Source organism: Centroberyx affinis, unplaced genomic scaffold, assembly GCF_046629955.1.
Source record: "Centroberyx affinis isolate AG114_WGS23_722 - 3 ecotype Tasmania unplaced genomic scaffold, CSIRO-AGI_Caff_v1 ptg001144l_1, whole genome shotgun sequence".
Classification (NCBI taxonomy): Eukaryota; Metazoa; Chordata; class Actinopteri; order Beryciformes; family Berycidae; genus Centroberyx; species Centroberyx affinis.
Window position 1 is genome coordinate 168,932 of NW_027279678.1, and position 17,533 is coordinate 186,464.

Below are 17,533 nucleotides of genomic sequence, written 5' to 3' on the forward strand. Positions count from 1 at the left end.
GCTTCTTCAGAAGCTCCTCGGTGCCTGAGCAGCATAGGTCTGTACTGTCACAGAGTACTTGAGCTGCCTCTCTCAAAGTGAGACTAGAGATGACCCTGTCAGAGTCCCGGGACACGGTGATAAGAGCTGCTGCACCAACCTTGGCAACAGGATGGAAATGGACTCCAAAGGACGCAACATAACAGGCAATATCTGTTCTCCACCATGGTGACATCATGAGCCAAGTCCAACAGGGAAGAGGAGGCTTGGGGCTCAGTGAAAGACAACCTCACTGGAACAAGGCGTCCACATTGAATGGCGTAAGTTGGTTGTGGTTGAAGTCCGCTGACAGTCGATAAGGTGCACCAAGGCTGTGTCACAAGCTAAGCAGGGCCAGTGGATGAGATGGGAGAGCGTGGCGAACTGGAAAATCAGTTGGAAAGATCTGTGGGAGATGGAGAAAAGTAGGATCAGTTTCCTTATTTGTTCCTTGCTTGCATCACACAGGTTTTCAGTGCATGTGAAGGCTTATACAGGCTCAAAACACTGATAATGGACTATGATGTTTGAGTGTGAATGAGGCTACAATCCTTCCTCCACCATCTACACACACACACACACAACAAACCACACATGAACATGAAGACAGAGAGATAAAGAGAGAGATAAATGTAGCTAGGTCGGCTACTCTCATTCGCTCCATTCGTTCAACGTCCAATGGAACTGGGACTTGCCCTTCCCCACCGGCATCAGCGTCTTTACTACTGTGTCTGTAGAGCCTTGTCACCTGTCACTACAGGTGCTGATGTCAGCCAAAGACAACGCACCTAATGGCTGATGACAGTGTACCATCACACACCTTTTGAGCCAAGACTAAAGACTTAAGATAATATTAAACATGTTTGATTTTGTCGCAATGGTCAAGATGAGAAAAAGAGAAATTTGTCTAAAACTGTGAAATCGCTTCAAATATCGTCTAGAGCAAGGTCAGCATAAAACTGTGAAATCGCATCAAATATCGTCTAACGCAAGGTCAGCATAAGCCAATAATCAGAGATAGACCTCAGTAAAAGCCCTCATTGATGGTTGATTTGATTTGATGGAAAAATATTCCCCTTTTGCATTTGGGCTGTGCTAAACAAAATCAAACCATTCTCATTACCATTCTGCAGATTTTCCAATTTTGAATTTCTGTGGGCTGGTAGGTACAGTGGCGGGAAATTTTAAATGTACAGGAAGTGATATGTTTTACATATCAGGAAAAACCCCAAGTAAACAATACATTTATTTATATATAAACAATGCATTTGAGCAGTTATATTGGTAATTGTAAATAAGGCAAAGGCTGATTGAAATAGAGAGCATGTAAAATGTCAAATTAATCCAAAAAGGACATTGTAAAAAATTTGAATTGAACCCCGTGAAGATGTCCTGTGAACGTCTGCAGTGGATGTTGAAAGAAAAAAAAAAGACGTCATAAAAACTTAACATAAAAACATTCTGGCTCTTCAGGGGACGACCTCTGAACGGCTGACAAAGATGTCTTTTGGATGTCCACTACAGACATCCCTTGGACGTTTGTAGTGGACCTTAACTTTCAATCTGGCTCCTCACAGGACATCTTTTGGACAGCCGACAAGTTTTAGACGTGTTTGTTTCACTTTCCTTACCGGCTTTGACCTCTTCTCAATGCAGCAGGATTTTTTTCTCTCACCTGTGATGCTCCTTGTTGTGTTTCATCACTCTTATGCTCGACCAAGTGATTGCCCCCTCACCTCGTCCACCCCACCCCCCACCCCCACATTATGTTTTCTGCAAATCATGCAATTTGAAGCTTTTTATTAGTTACTAGTGTAATATTCCATAAGTATATTTTTGTGTGATACAGTGGAGCGAGGCGTGCGGTGCTTTTTGACATATACCCCTCCCCCAGCCCGCGAGTCTACTGACTGAGAGCTCTTGTCTGTACAGAAGGCAGACACTGAGTGGGAGGAGGAGGGCGACAGAGTGACACAGTTGATGGGGCGCACGGCACGAGCGCAGAAAGGGAACTACTTTGAAATTGATATTATAATAATAAATAAAACAGTGCTCTGCCACTCCTAGCGCAGCGCACAGCGTGACTGTGCAGGAAGGGAACTAGTTTGAATATAATAATAAATAAAACAGCACTCTGCCGCAGCGTGCCGCCCCTAGCCTGCTGCTGCCCTAGGTGACTGTCTATATTGCCTATGCCATTGACCGCCACTGCTACAACCTCATGTGTTGACGATTGGTGGAGAGGTGGAAGAAAAACAGTGAATGGTGGGGTGAGAGGAGTCAGAGCAGGCAGAAAAATACTAAACAGGGAGGAATGAGGGAGAACAAAATAGGAACAGATAAAAGGTCGGAAAAAAGCCAGGGGAGAAGGACATTCAATGAGACAAGAAAGCGTAAACAAAGGAAATTAGTGTTTGAGTAGAAAAATAAGGAATGAAGAGACAGGTTATGAGGTGTGGCCAAGAGAGTGAACTGTAATTGTGTCATGGACAGGCATTACATGTTTCCACAGGTAACAATGCCTTTTGCTCCTTATGCTAATCTGATAATACGCCATTACTGATTGTAGCCTGGCCATCACTGTGGCACTTGAAAGCCCTTGTGACAGACAGAAAAACAGATGTGCCCACTGACTCTAGCCATACCCAAGGAGGGCTGTGTTGCCCAAAGCAACATTGTCTGGTGTCTGCCTCTTTGCCCATCAGGATGCATCCGTGACAAACAAGCATGTCCTACAGCGTGGCTGGGACTGGCTAGCTGCCCTGCTTTCATGTCTCCAAGCGAGAGCTGTAGCAAAAGGAGAGAAAGAAAAAGGAGGGAGGAGTAGGGAGACTAACAGAAAGTTACAGGGAAAGCAAGAGAGAGAGAAAGATAGAGAGTGAGAGAGAGGGTGGGGGTGAGGGGTAGAAAACAAACACACTCACGAGCACTGGGGCTACAGCACTCACAAAACAATGGATTGGAATTTAATGGGTTGGTCATACACACTCTGATGCAGCATTGGCTGTGGTCACCAGAGGGCCTAAGCACAATTAGAATTTGTTTTGGAGCACTGATTTCCTGATAGATGACTAGTTAGAGACCCTACATCCCCTGAATAAGAAACCCAGGGCTGTGACTGGGAATGTTACATCAATGCTACTCACGTAACATACGGAAAATGGAGGGGGGTGACTGGGGGTGCTGCGCTATTTGTAGTAAATCCACAGATGTACAGTGCACATAAGCGAAGAAGGCAGAAAAGAATGCAGACACGTAGGAATGCAGGTACAAGGAAATTCAGAAAAGAATAAAGGTGGATTTACATAAGCAAAAACACATGCACACAAACATGCAAACACACACATACGGACATGCACACACACACACACACACCCACACACACGCACAAACATGCATACATGCACGCATACACACACACACACACACACAACCATGCATATATGCTGGCACACACACAAACACACACACACACACACACACACACACTAAAGCACTTTGAGTCTAGAAGTAGACAGTGCAGCTTTCTGGATATCTGTCTCACTTCTCAGAAAATAAAGTAGTGCCCTAGCAACCATGCTATCAGTTTGGTGCATGCGTCCATCTGGGCTTCCTCTTCTTCCAATGAGCCAAACACTGACGACAGCTGTACCTATGGACTCAAACAAATTTCCTTCTCTTCACTTCATTTGTATCTAAGTTTCAGATGCTCCTTGCATCCCTCCATGGTATCTGAGACAGTGCTAACATCCCTGCAGCAAGTGTCGTTCTCATGATGATCTTGATGATGACAATGACAATGGTGACTAAGTAGGCATGATGCCCCATGCCAGAGTGGGACATTCACTAAAGCTCTCTTATTCTGTTTATTCTGTGTATTTTGTTTATGTTCCATTTTGTTAGCAATATTTCATTTCATTTCATTTCATTTTCATTATTTAATCACTTTCAGCACCCATAGCACACATGACCCTCCTGGAGGGGGAATCCCTCTGTAATGCCCTTCCCAAGGTTTCCACCATTTTAATTTTTATATTTTTTCAAGCGAATGACGTTTTCATGGGAGTTTATTGTTGTCCTCATTGAGGGTCTAAGGTTGGGTTTAAAAGGTTGGGCTTTAGTTATTGTTTCATAATGTGGGTGTTGTGAAGCCCTTTGAGACTGTGACTGTGATTGAGGGCTATACAAATAAACTTGACTTGAATATCAATTGGAAACCTGATACCACAATTTCAGAAGAAGGATAAAGAAGAGGTATTTTTATCTTTAAAGTGCTGAAAAGAATGGTTGGATTTCTAAATCTCATTTAGTTATTGTAGTTCCTATGGCTGCCGTTAGATGTTACTAAAGAGTCCATATTACTGATTGATCCTTTAAATACCTAATTAAGTATTAATAAATGATTAAGAAATAACCATACTGTGGGCCCCTATACAGTGTATATGAATATAAAGTGATTTATGCGGCAGTTTAGCTCTACATAAGTGAATTCCTGCTTTGTAAAGAGATGTACAGGGCCAGGTCATATGACACAACTCCTTCAAAAAGATCATGGCCTAACCAAGGAGCTAGCCCAGCTTGGCATGTATGGGAAGAAGGAAAGTTCATTGAATTTTGAATCAAATTTGATACCTGCAGATGAATTGAGGTTTGTTGTATCCATATGCTGCACATGGCCATCGTAGGAAACAACTGTTTTGATTGAAGCATTTGCTAATGAATGAATTAAACAAATGTTTTGAGATCAATATTAGGGAATCTGCAAAAGTTAATATTTAAATTTCAATTGTGCTAAAAATTTCACTGAAACTGTATGATCCCAGGTTGTCACCAGAAATGATGCACAGTGTGCCTCTGTACACCTGCCCATCAGACATGGTTACACCATTTTCTTCTAGATCTTTCAGATCTCTCTTGAGCTAAAGACTTTGTTGTAACTAAATTACTTATAATCTTTCTCCTGACATAATAGAGCCACCTGCATTTGATTGACACTTGACCTGTTGTGGGGTGGCACATCTGCCAGTGAAAAGTACACAGCAAGACCCTTATGCTTCTTCTTGCCTGAGCCTAGTGGATTAGCAACTTCGAAGGCATCCTGATACAGTATTAGGCCCATGGACTTGGCATCTGATTGACAGGGCATTTTCTGCAAAATTGGTACCATCCCATACATCTTCCAGTGTATCAGTTGGAGGAGTTGTGGAAAATACCTGCTACTTATGGGAATAAATTTGTCGCCTGACTGATTCACACTGAAAAAGTGACTTGGGTTAGGATTAGTCTCTGTAGTGTGTCTGTAATAGGTGCGTTCTGGGCAAAGCATTCTTTTCCTGACTCATTCTTTCCAAGACACTGGTTCAATGTATCAGAACTGGTTTTTAAAAACTGTTTTTGTTCTTTTATCAGTTTTTAATGTACCAGTGTTGCATGGCCTGAAAAGATGCTCTGATTTAAGGACATCTAAAATATTGTTTATATCACCCTCAGGGATATTTTTAGAGTTGCCAACTTCTCTTTGAGCTTATGAAATAGATGAGACACCCAGGAAATCCTCACCAATGGTCTGTTTGGCTGAAGATAGCAAAACAGCTTTGCCTGCAATTTAAGGTAAAACAAAGTCAAAATATAAGATAAGATAAGGTAAGATTCATCTACATGTTCAAATCTCTGATTGCTCTCCCTCTCCATCAACATTGCCTGCCACCACATCTGCCTGCATACTCATACCCTCTGCCTCCTCACTCAGCTCATCCAAGCCAACAGAATTAGACCATGTTGTGTACACCATCACTGATGAATACAAATCCAACAAAACAATACCACAATGATTTATGATGAAGAATTAATTTTATGGGACCAGTATGAGCTACTGTACATGTGCACTGTACAAAGATTAACCATCTCTTCTGATCATCTAGTAAATTAAAAGACAGTGCTTAAATCCAAAACTAAATCAATGTACTCTTACACATTACAGTATAATCGATAAAGTCATGCACACAACAAGACCACAAACACACATAAAAGTTTGACTTAACGTAAATGACTGCAGCGGCTCAGTGCGTCTCGGTGCGTTTACTTTGAAAATCCCCGGGGCTGGTTCCGCCGCCTCTGCTTCCTTTTACATAGTTTCATCCCGTTTTATCCCCAAAGTGTGTTAACAGTTATAAATTATGTTCATTATTTAGGCTATTTGTTTATTTATTTAGTTTAGCTCTCCTTAAATTGACCGCTACAGCCAACACGCTTCAAAACGCGCAACTTTTACTTTGAAGGCGAGCTGTCTCTGTTTCCGGCTCTCGACTTCCTTGTTCAATTTTCATTGTACAAGTTGGATAATGGAACAAGTTTACGCTTGGCGCGCTGAATTGCATTGCACGTCTTATGACAATGAAATTAGGAAATACTCCGAAAAATGGGATTTTTCATTATACAATGTGAACAACTGCAAATGAATTATACTTCATGCACGGACCGCCGATGATGCAGTTCTCTACTGCTATGCTTATTCTGGCTATCAAAAACCTGAAACTCACCGACAGTGCTCTACAAAAGGTCCTTATCAAGCCTCTGCTAAATGATAATAAAACTAAATCTATGTTGTTCTCCATAGTCAGAAATATGAATTACAATGAATTCCTCTGTTTTAACCGATGGTGATATAATCTATAGGCAGGCAGCGGTCTCCACTCTTAATTACCTAGATGCTGTCTACCATTCATCTCTTCTACCATTCAGATTTATAATGGTACTCAATTCATGGCATTTCTCCTTCATTAGACAGTTCACCGTAGGGAGAGACAGGAAAGAAGGATGAGAGAAAGGGGGATAACACAATAAAGGTCCCAGGCCTCTCTCCCATCCTTGCTATCTCTATCTAATAAAGCAGAAATGCCTTAAAATAACCTTTTAAAAATGAGGTTTGAAATTTTTTGAATAGGTTTCAACTTTGCTGATGACCTTTCTTACACATCATCCTGCCCTCATCCTCTCCCACCTTTCCGATCTCTCATCACTGCATATCTAAGTAAAAAAGCAAGAAGCTCAACAGTAAATTCCAGCTTTATGGAAGCACATCACTATAGATCTACTGTCTGTACAAATCAAATAAATAAAAAGTGTGCTAGCGCTTTATAGGTGCTTAGGTGGTGGGATGGGATTTAGAGTGTGACATAGCTGTACATTGTGTGACATCACATATTAAGTAACTGGGCCAACTCCTTTCTCTTATTTTGATCGGGCATTTGGGGTAGCAAAGTCTGTGTCTTGTTTCAGATCACTTCTCAAGACACACTTCTACAGATTGGCCTTCATGTAATTGTTTTATTCTGTTTTCAAATCCTGTGTTTTTACCTTGCGCTATTCTTCTGTACTTCTGTTGTACTATACTCTTATTTTCAGTGAAGCACTTTGTAAACTTTAAAGGTGCTATACAAATAAAGTGTATTATTATTATTATTATTATTATTATTATTATTGTTGTTGTTATTATTATACTGTTCTCCAATACACACCCAGAGGGTCAATGCAATCTCCAACAGTCAAAAAGTGATTAAAACACGCCCTTTCAACAAAATAACACTCACACTGCAATGGCACCCGCCTATATATGATTTTCCCATTATCCATTCCCTGGAACTTGCGTATATTGTGGTATTAGATATGTTATTTTAACAAGCATGAGGTAGTTGGCAAATAGACTGTTCAAGTACTCAAAACACTCTCATCAACCTGATAATTACAAGTAGGACATGTGGGAATCTTTTGCAGGCTCCAGTATCTCCCACCTGGTGTCACAAATTGCGCGTCAACACAAGTGGTAAACAAGTGGTAACAGGGAATCCAATGTTGTCAGCAGTTCAAGGTATTAAAAATTAAAATTATCAGTGATAGTCACACTTATGCAATCAGACATTTTTACGAAACACAATAAATATCTGCTGCATTTTGTTTATTGTTCATTTTAAATTCATAAATACAAATTATTTTGGATGTGGGCACTACAACCACTAAAACAGCACAGACATAAACACGGTAGAAGACTGAAAGCAAGCAAAGTAAACAAGAAGTGTGAGCAATGCTAAAAAAAAAATGCTATCAAATGGACTATTACAACCAAAATGTAATTTTAATCGTTCAATCACAGCTATTTAAAGCCATGTAACTGCAGTGAGTGTGTTATTGTGATGAAAAGATGAGTTTTAATCATTTTTCAGGTTCAACTGTTAGAGAGTGTGATGGCCCTCTGGGTGTGTATTGGAGAGCAGCGCTCCCAAAGAAAATAAGGAAAATAAGGTTAAAAATAAAGTTGAAAATAAAACTAGTTAAGTATTGTAACTCTAGTTCTATGATCACAGGCGGAGCCCTCTAACAGGGCTCTGTTGGCTTAGCCACTCATCTAGTCGCCTCAGCGCACTGAAATTTGCATGCACGTGCTCAGCCAATCAGGATGAGCCTATACACCCTCTATGGGGCCTCGCACTATAAATGGCGAACGGCCCCTCATTCAGCATCCACTAAGTCTTCAGAGACTCGTGGAGCGGCAGGGCGAGCTGTTAGAGGGCTCCGCCTGTGATCATAGAACTAGAGTTACAATACTTAACTATCATTCTATTTCACACAGGCTTCGCCCTCTAATAGGGCTCTATTGGCTTAGGGGGCGAAGCCCGATGACTTCACTCCCTGCCGAGACACTAACACGAATAACATGCTGTGTCATAGCCTGGATTGACTGTAACAATGCAATAGGTCAGCCAGATGTGGTTCCCCTCACACCAATCCTCTATAGAATGGGGGGCGTGAAAAACCAATGCTACACTTAATCATGTTGACAAACAGTAAGGTGTAACGCTGGCCAACCCAGTGGCCGGTCTCCATCGAGCTTCAACACAAGAGACTAAGGCCTAGTAGGTCATTTCTTCACAGGTCTCGTGTACCAGTACTGAGTACAGCACATCAGCCTGTGATATTCCCTCACAGAGCCAGTGGGCGAGTCTCTATTTTGACAGGGGCTTGCCAGCCACACTGTCTGCATAGCACACAAAAAGCTGCTGTGTGCGCCTCACTGTGGATGTGCGTTCCACATAACATGCCAATGCACGCACAGGGCATAAACGGTGCAGCCTTACCTCTCTCTCCTCACCATGAGGAGGAGCATAGAAAGCCTCCAGCTGAATCGTCCTAGACCGAAAAGAACTATTGATGTTCTTGGGTGCAAAAGACGGATTCTGTCTGAGTGTGGCGCCACTCAGGTCCCCACGTATCAGCAAACAGCTGGGATGGACCGAAAGAGCACACAAGTCACTCACTCTCTTAGCTGAGGTCAAAGCAAGCAGCAGAGCCATTTTGACGGACAACAGCTTAAGAGAAGTCTGCCTAATCGGTTCAAAAGGGGGGTGGCCGAAAACCGACTTCTCTCCAAACCCCTCATGGCAGGAAGAGATTGCCAACGTATACACTTTAATAGTGGAGTGCGCCAGCCCCCTTTCCAGCAGGCACTGGAGGAAAGAGAGAACAGATCCAATTGAACACTTCAAAGGATCGATGTTCCGCTCCCCACACCATTTCTGAAAGCCCAACCATTTAGCCTTGTAGCTATCAATGGTGGATCGAGCCCTCGCGCCCTGGATGGTCTGCACCACATCCGCAGCCAGTCCAGCGCGCATCAGTCTGTCCCTCTCAGGAACCAAACCCTGAGAGGCTGTCCCAGGCTTGGCATCGCGCCTATCGCTCCATTCGCCTAAGACAATGCCCCCGAAACTGGGGAACCGTCCAGGGCGGAGCCACCAGCAGCTGTCTCATCTCCGCATACCACGGTGCCGTTGTGTGGTCCGGGACCACCGGAATGAGCGACAGTCTCTCCACTCTCACTCTCGCCAGCAGGGGAGGAATGAGACAGAGGGGAGGAAAAGCATACAGCAGCTTTCCTGGCCATGACGCGTGTCCGAACGCATACACCCCCAATGGGGGAGCATCTTGGGGAAACAGAGAGAACCACAAGGGACAGTGGGCATTCTGCCGGGTGGCGAACAGGTCCACTTCCGCCCTCCCGAATTGGGACCAAATCTGGTCCACTATGTCGGGATGTAATCTCCATTCGTCCTTCAGGGGCCCGCCCCTCGACAAGAGGTCAGCCCCCGTGTTCTCCAGGCCTGGAATATGCAGCGCCTTGAGAGAACGGAGGTGCTCTGTGGCCCAGCGCCACAGCTTCTCGCCAGCGGTGGGGATCGCACTCCGCCCTGTCTGTTGATGTAGGCCACCGTCGCACGGTTGTCGGTCCTCACTAGCACATCCTTCCCCTGTAACAGAGGCAGGAAGTGCTGTAGGACCAGCATGACTGCAGTCAACTCTAGTTCAATCAGGAGAGACTAGGATGAATGCTCGAATGAAAAAGTTTATTCATGACATGAAACAAGATGTAAACTTTGGCGTAAGCTCCATGCAGGAACTCCTCCCATTCGTGAAGTTAGGAGTACATCCGGGATAGACGTAGGAATTGGGATGTCCCCCTGGGGAGTTCCTCTGGAGCCTGGACATTGGTGGTGATGGGGTGGTGGAGGGATGAAGGTAAGCACAGCGACTGGAATGACAGCAGCATACGGCATAGATCTGAGAGAAGGACAATAGCATAGAAGGTGACGTGTATATACTCCCGTCACTTAGATGATTGGCTCTTTGAAAAAGAGAGGGAAGTGACAGTTAACTCTGATTGGTTCTCTGGAAAAAGAGGGGAAGTGTTCACCAACTCTGATTGGGTAAAGAGAAAGCATGAATGAATGATAAGTAGTCTTCCTGATTGAAATTACATAATACTTCACTAGGGTGATGTGCTGGTTTGTCCCTGAAGGCTACACACCACCGACTGACTGCCCGAGGCAGGTTTCCCCCCAACCCATCAGGGAGGCGTCTGTGAACACCGACACGTAGGAAGTCACTCTCCCCAGCGGTGTTCCCTCCGCCAGTATTTGGGGGTCCCCCAATATGTCAGGTCCTCCCTGGCTGTTGGGGGGATGGTTACCATGTGACGTTTGTGACGTCGTGGATCCAAACACAATCTGGCAAACCATCTCTGAAGGCATCTCATACAGAGCAGCCCCAGTGGAACCACAGGGTGAGCCACCGCCATGAGACCCAGGAGCCACATGACGGTTAAAGCCGTCACTGTTCCGCCCTGTCTCGCCCGCCGAACCACCTCCAACACGGCCGTCTGTCTGGGATCTGACAGACACGCCCGTAGTGTGGCGGAGTCCAGCTGCACTCCCAAATACACCGCCTGTTGGCTTGGTATGGGTGCGCTCTTTTTCCAATTGATGGCAAAATCTAACCTGATTAAGTGCTGCACCAATTGCACTGTGTGGAAAATAGCCCATTCTTTCGAGCGGGCCATGAGAATCAGGTCGTCTAGATAAAAGAAGACCCGTATTCCCTGGCGGCGCAGGGGTGCGAGCGCCGTGTCCACACACTTCGAAAAAGTGCGGGGGGCGCCTGAAAGGCAAAACGCAGGAATTTCCTGTGTCTCGGCACCACTGAGACATGAAAGTAATCATCTTTCAAATCCACTGTGGTGAGCCAATCGCCCGGCTGTACCAATTCCAGCATCTTTTTTACAGTAAACATGCAAAATGGTTTCTGGGTTATGCATGTGTTGAGCGGACGGAGATCCAGAATAGGCCTCATATCTCTGGTTTTCTTGGGAACCAGGAAATAACCGGAATAGAGACCTCTCTCTCTCTGTCTTCCTGGGGAACCACAGAAACTGCTCCCTTCTGGAGTAGTTCCTGTATCTCCCTGGAGAGGGCGCTAATGCCTTCCTGAGAAGTTATGATCGACTCTCTCACTCCTGTGAATGGGGGCAGTACGCAATGAAACTGGAGTGAATAGCCCAGTCATTATGTCCTGTCCATCCATTCTGTCAACACACACTGGGTTCGCCACTCCTGATAAAATTCTGTCAGTGGGCGAGCAGACAGCTGTGGAGCGGAGGAGAGAAATTCTCTGTATGCAGCCTCGGCGCTCACCACCGCCGAGCGGCCCGGTAGGGGCAGAACGGCCCATGGGGGGCCGGAGGCAAAAGGGCTGGAGAGGCTCGGCAGCCAATGAATGGCCCGCCGGCATCTGAAGCCCCGCCTCCACACTCGCATAGCCGTTGTCTCATGTTGCCGCTATTTGCTCAGTGGCAAAAGCGGCATTAGAATCAGCAGACGGCGTTCTCGCCATAGACTGTAATACACAGTCCCCTTTGACGGCCGCTATTCGCTTCGAGACGGAGTAGGCGGTGGAGAAGGAAAACGGCGTTGACAGCGCTTTGTGAGAAAGACTGTCCTCACACACGTCCGCTTGCCTCTGAGAGGAGGCAGCGATGACATCAGCAGAACAGTCCAATGAGCGGGGGAGCGGAGTATTTTGAAAACTCCTCCTGAAAAGTCCTCTCTCGCTCCGTATACACTGGCCGGTAGTGATGTGCGGATTGCAGTTATATCCGCGGGCACCGCGGTTAATCCGCGGATCGGGTGGGTCGGGTCATAAAAATTAACATTCTGATTAATAGCGGATGGGTTGCGGGTGGATGAAATAATACATCAATAATGAGGAAAATATTAATTACATTCTCTAAAATTGTGGAAATGCCATTTTCATTTTACCAAAAAAGAAGAACTTAAATAAATGTTTATTTATTTAAAACCAGCCTACTTCAGTGTAATATGTTACCATATCATCATGCTTACATATATCCCACTGAGAAATAATGGTAATGTGTGATCGGGTGCGTATAAAAAAAAATAAATTTTGAGTTCATTAAATACCTGCAGCGATCCCACCGCAGCAGAAACGATAAGTGCGTCTCCCCATTAAGAGAGACGCTGTGTAGACACTAACAATTATTTCTATTACACAAGAGAGAAACGGGACCGCAGCATAAACATGAAACTGTATTGCAAAGGCACAGTTCACCATGGAAACGTTTAAATACTGAAAGCAGCCTCTCTAATCTTTAAAGATAATTGTTAAGAAAACACTCATACATCAATACAACGAACACACAATAAAGAAATCACATTGATAGCTCACGCTGCTCGACATAATTTAAAAAGGCAATATAGAGGTGGAGTGAAATGTCCATTCGGGTGCGGGGCGGGTGCGGGTCTACAAATCGTAGAAAATAATTTGTTCGGGTGGGTGGCGGGTGGATGATTTATGCGTGCATGTGGATTCGGATGGCGTCAGAGCTGATCCGCGCATCACTACTGGCCGGAGTCTAGGAGAGATCAAGCCCGCTGTTGGAGACGAGAGGCAGGGGCCAACCTCTTGTTTGAGATGGGCGAGCAACTGATTCCCTGTGCTTCACGAAGGATCTGCTGTCTGGAGCTCATCCGCCAGCCAAAATGGTTGAGAGGCCGCTCTGCCATCATCAAGTCCACGTTCTTGTGGATGAGTGAGGCGGGCCGGAGAAACGGCATGCCGGTCTGTTGTTTATCCACCGTTCTTTCATAGAAAAAAGGAGGAGAGTTGGGAGCGACTACCGGCGATGCATCCCGTCATCCCGAAGCACGATCGGGTGGGTTAACGATACCAGTCTCCAACTCACGCTGACTCAGGAGACCGGAGAGCGGGGAGTGGTTACGCAACGTATCAGTCGCCCGCCGCTCTGCTGTGTTTTTCCCTGTGGAAGACAGGCAGAGCGGTAAAAGCCTTCCGGCTTCCTTCCTGTTGTCCCGTGGGACAGCAGGGTGGGTTGGTGATACTGAGACCATCAGCCATCCCATTTCGGCCTGAAGACTGGGGGGGAAGGGAGTTACCGCACCACCAAACCGATTGCTGCTCCGCCGCGCTTCCCGTGTGGGAAGAGAGCAGAGAGCAAAATGATGACTGCGATCGCTGCTTTGGCCGGTGTCCCTTGTGGGAGGACAGAGAGCAATTGGCAGTCAGGGTGGTAGGAATAGGCTCTTTATGGAAGAAGTAATTTGTTTTATTACAAACAAAAACATCATTCACACAAGGCACAATGGGAACATATCCAGGAACATTGTGGGGGGATGCGCGGACAACGCCACTAACACACGGCTGGGCCTGAACAGAAGCCTTGCAAGCCGGGTCGGTTCCCCCCTCCGGCAGTCAGTATCGCTTCTTGCTGGGCGGCTGGTTCCCTTCCAGGAACAAGCCAGCGGTCGACGGGAGCCCCGGGGTCCTCTCTGGGCCAGTGGCGGAGGAGGAGCGTCGCCGTCGGAGAAAGCCAGTGGCGGGCGGGCTGCGTCGCGGACGCCGGTGGGGGGCCAGAGGAGGATGTAGCGGAAGAGGAAGCCACATTACGCCGTCCACGCCTCTTAGACCCCGCCGTATGCCGTTCCCTTGGGTCCTGGGAGGAAGTCCTCTGCTTGGCAGAAGAAGACGCCAATGGCAGATGACTTTTCCTCCTCTAAGCATTGGAAATGCTGCGTAGCCAAGGTGAGGGATGCGCCGAAGAGCCCATCAGGCGACAGCGGAGCACCCAGCAGGTCTTCCTTGTCCTTCTTCCGAAGGGCTGTCGGACTGAGCCACACATGCCGAGTACCGACGGTAGCCAGAGCCATGGCGCGTCCAGTGGCGGTGGCGATTCCCCTGGTTAAATTGTTCATCTGTCCCACAATACGGGATACATGATCCAATTCAGAAACGGAGAGGGAGGCTTTTCCAGTTGACACGGTGGATAGGGACACCCCCAGGTTACTGGCCATGGCTGCTGTCTGGGCCACCATAAAATTCCACCGTCTCCTTGTCTCTGGGTTGAGGAGGAGCATGTCTCCTGCTGCCAGACCAGCTGGTTGAGCCAGGAGAAAAATGAGCGGCCAGCGCGTCATCGAGCAGGGGGAACACCAGAGCAACAGAAGCGCTTTTCCCGTGAACATTGGAAAAATCAGAAAGGCCGGAGATAGGAGCCTTGCAGCGGAGCGGCTCCTTCCAGGATGCTTCCACAGCTGCCCAAACCTCGTCCAAGGCGGGGGCGACGAAGACCGGCTTGGTCTCTGCCGCCCACCGATAGACTCCCTGGGCCAGGCGATCAGCGGCGCGAGGGGGTTCGGGGGGCGGAAGCGGGAGTCCGGCATTCTCGGCAGCCGTCCTCATCACGTTGGGGAAGTCTAGTTTCAACGATGGATGAGGTAGAGCGGCGGAGGTGAAGGATGCAGCCGTGACGGAGACAGAGGAGATGTTGTCATCGCTGTCCCCCGGCGGCATTCCTCCTTCATCCTCGGCCACCAGGGGAGGAGCCGGCAGCAGAAGCGCTGTGACAGGGGTAGAGGAGCAGGGCTCGGGCGAGCCGCCGCCGTCCTCTGCCTCGCCATCACATCATCACAGCAGAGCTCGATTTCAGGGGAACGCTGAAGCTGATAGCATTCGCAATGAGCCCAACGCTGCCAGCGTCTCACCCTAGAGAGAGCCGCTGCAGCTGCTGCAGTCTGGAGAGTCGGAGACACCGTCTGCGGTGTGTTCTGGGCCGAGGCACTCGAAACACGCCTCATGCGGATCTGTCGTCACAGTCAGGCCGGGGCAGCCTGGGCAGTCTTTAGCGATGTTGGTCTCAGACGATGCCATCCTAGGCAAACTTATTCATCAGGCGCTGAAGAAAAAGTGGAAGCTGAATGAGGGGCCGCTCGTCATTTATAGTGCAAGGCCCCATAGAGGGTGTATAGGCTCATCCTGATTGGCTGAGCACGTGCATGCAAATTTAGGTGCACTGAGGCGACTAGATAGTGGCTAAGCCAATAGAGCCCTGTTAGAGGGCGAAGCCTGTCGTGACCTTGGTATTATAAGGTTCTATCTGACCTTTTTGTCAAAACTGAGTTAGTCGCATGAACCTATTCTATGAGTGCCTGTTGACATATGTGTGGTGTTATGTTTTGAAAATAATGATTTTTGAGTCTGTAATTTCTAAAACAAAAGGACCCATCTCCATTTAACTCAATGGATGCTGAAAATTTTGAAGCTCAATATCTCAGAACTATCCTGAAGGCAGATAGAACCTTATAATTCTAAGCTTGCGCTGTGTGAAATAGAACTGTAAATTGTCTGGTAGAGGTTCCAAAGAGAATTTCCCATAATAATCAAATAATTATAATCAGATACCCACAGAAGCCTGTGTTGGACTGGATTTGCCAGGTCCAGAAATAAAAAATGCAGATCTTTCCTCTTTTGTTCGATGATTTGTTGATTGGACTGAATATGAACTAGATTGAATACAATATCATGCTTGAGTTCACCAGCCACCACAAACAGCTATTGTTTTTGCTTTTTGCACTGATTTATCATTACTTTTGGTTGTTTTCCGTGTCGATACAGAGAAGGCTTTCCTTCAATAGAAATAACTAAAGTAAATAAAGTAATAAAGTAAATATTTATTTTTTCATTCAAGAAAACCCACAAATGGAATCAAATTATTCATATCATGAGATTGTGCTATTATTATTTGTTTTTTTTCCAATTAAAATTTTACATATGTTCACATATGTTCTTGAAGATTGCAGATAGAGATTGAAAATGACCATTTTGGAACGTAATATAGCAGGGTAAAGTGTAAAATAATCAAATTTAAATTGAATAAAGGTATGACAACGTTTTGATATCAATTTACACTCGTTGGGGCACCAGCTCTTTAGACCTTTACTTATACCAATCAGTCATTAATCTGAGAATTATGAGATCTTTTCAGTTCAGAGATTAGTTTTCTCTGCAGAAAAACAAACACAAAACAATGACTTTGTAATAAATGAAAATATTTATTTAACTACCTAGTAGGCAAAATAATGAAATGAATGAAATATGGGAAAAACAAACAGATGATAAGCCAGAGCAAAATAGTAAAGTTATACACTGAATAATGAAATGAAAGTTAGGAATAATAATTGGCAACAGTAAATGAAATTATGTATATTGGGGTCAGTAAACCAGAGAAACAAGGCAGAACGGTCTAGGCGATAAATTAGACTAGACTAACTTTCCTGATTGAACTGGGAGATAATTTCAGTAAAGCTTGTATAAACGCTCAGCAGAAAGACATGGAAGATGTTTCAGCCTACTTACTCCGTTGAGATGATCGCTAGTTGAGAAGATCGCTAGTTGAGAAGACTGGCTTTCTGGAAATCACCAAGGTCAGAGAGACGAACTCACCAAGTCGGGTTGCCTGGCAACGACAAGAGGGTCTCTGGCAGATGGGCTCTTCGGAAAGGACGTCTGCGACTCGCTTTCCAGCTATCGACAAGAGCTCATAGGCAGGATGTTGTAGCAGGATGTTGTGGCTGCTTCCTGCTTTCTTACAGTGCAGACGCTTTGCTGCTTGCTCTCACCTCTGTTTGCATTTTTCTGCTGATTTTCTTGTTTTTCTTCTGTGAGAAACTACGTGCAGCGGCTCCTGGATACTTATAAATCACTGGGACTGTAATTCTTTGTAGATATAGTAGGCTATTGCCATATTTCAACATTTTTATGACCTCCTCAGTACTACGTGAGCGTGGCCTACCAACAGCACAAGCCTGTACTGCAG